Below are 2,002 nucleotides of genomic sequence, written 5' to 3' on the forward strand. Positions count from 1 at the left end.
TTCACCGTACGGGATCATTGACATTTTATTTTAATAGTTTGGACATTTACGCACGCGGCGATACCAAATATGTCTATAAAAAATGTTTTTTACGCTTTTTGGGGGTAAAATAGGAAAAAACTGACGTTTTACTTTTTTATTGGGGGAGGGGATTTTTCACTTTTTTTTTTACTTTTACTTTTACATTTTTTTACATTTTTTTTTACACTTGAATAGTCCCCATAGGGGACTATTCATAGCAATACCATGATTGCTAATACTGATCTGTTCTATGTATAGGACATAGAACAGATCAGTGTTTTCGGTGATCTTCTGCTCTGGTCTGCTCGATCACAGACCAGAGCAGGAGACGCCGGGAGCCGGACGGAGGAAGGAGAGGGGACCTCCGTGCGGCGTTATGAATGATCGGATCCCCGCAGCAGCGCTGCGGTCGATCCGATCATTCATTCAAATCGCGCACTGCCGCAGATGCCGGGATCTGTATTGATCCCGGCACCTGAGGGGTTAATGGCGGACGCCCGCGAGATCGCGGGCGTCGGCCATTGCCGGCGGGTCCCTGGCTGCGATCAGCAGCCGGGATCAGCCGCGCATGACACGGGCATCGCTCCGATGCCCGCGGTTATGCACAGGATGTAAATGTACGTCCTGGTGCGTTAAGTACCACCTCACCAGGACGTACATTTACGTCCTGCGTCCTTAAGGGGTTAAATAAAATAATTTTTCCAATATGTTTTTTTAATGAATTTTCAGGGTTAGTAGTGGAAGCTTGTCTTATTGACTGAATCCATTACTAAGCCAGGGCTTAGCGCTAGCCCCAAAAACAGCTAGCGCTAACCCCCAATTATTACCCCGGTACCCACCGCCACAGGGGTGCCGGGAAGAGCCGGTACCAACAGGCCCGGAGCGTCAAAAATGGTGCTCCTGGGCCTAGGCGGTAACAGGCTGGCGATATTTAGGCTGGGGAGGGCCAGTAACAATGGTCCCCGCCCACCCTGGTAACGTCAGGCTGTTGCTGTTTGGATGGTATTGTGCTGAGAATGAAAATACGGGGAACCCTATACGTTTTTTTTTTTTTGTTTTTATTTAAATAGTTGTAGTTCTGTAACATCTGTCCCTTTTGAAAATTGCTTCTCTACTTTGAAGCCCTCTAATTTAAAAAAAAAAAGCAAAAATATGTCCATTTTATGATGCCAACATAAAGTGAACATATTGTACTTGTGAAGAAAAATAACATTTATTGTGAATATCAATTTTCCTTACAAGTAGAGAGCTTCAAAGTTAGAAAAATGCTAAATTTTCAAAATTTTCATTAAATTTGGGGATTTTTCACCAAAAAAAGGATGCAAGTAACGCCGAAAATGTACCACCAAAATAAAATAGAATATGTCACGAAAAAACAATCTCAGAATCAGAATATTCGGTAAAAGTTTTTTCGCGTTATTAATTCGTAAAGTGACGGTGGTCAGAATTGCGAAAAAGGGCCCAGTCCTTAAGGTGAAAAAGGGTTGCGTCCTTAAGGGGTTAAGAAACACCTTATTTTCTGTGCGCCAATACAAAATTCTCTAATAGTGCCCCTCCCGAGACTAGACTCTGGATCCGCCCCTGGTTGTGGTTAAACTTTACTTTCCTGGAAAAGTTTCTGAGTTGCCCATAGCAACCAATCAGATTGCTTCCTTCATTTTTCAGAGGCCTTTTCAAAAATGAAAGAAGCAATCTGATTGGTTGCTATGGGCAACAGCACAACTCTTCATCTGCACTGGTTTTGCTGAATCTCCCCCATAGAGGAAGATTTATCAAAACCCAAAACCTGTCCAGAGGAAAAGTTTCTGAGTTGCCCATAGCAACCAATCAGATCGCTTCTTTAATTTTTCATAGGCTTTTTCAAGAATAAAAGAAGCAATCTGATTGGTTGCTATGGGCATCTCAGCAGCTTTTCCACTGGTCAGGTTTTGATAAATCTCTCTCTATGGGGGAAGATTCATCAAAACCAGTGTAGAGGAAG

The sequence above is a fragment of the Hyla sarda genome, unplaced genomic scaffold (genome assembly GCF_029499605.1).
Source record: "Hyla sarda isolate aHylSar1 unplaced genomic scaffold, aHylSar1.hap1 scaffold_2284, whole genome shotgun sequence".
Taxonomy (NCBI): domain Eukaryota; kingdom Metazoa; phylum Chordata; class Amphibia; order Anura; family Hylidae; genus Hyla; species Hyla sarda.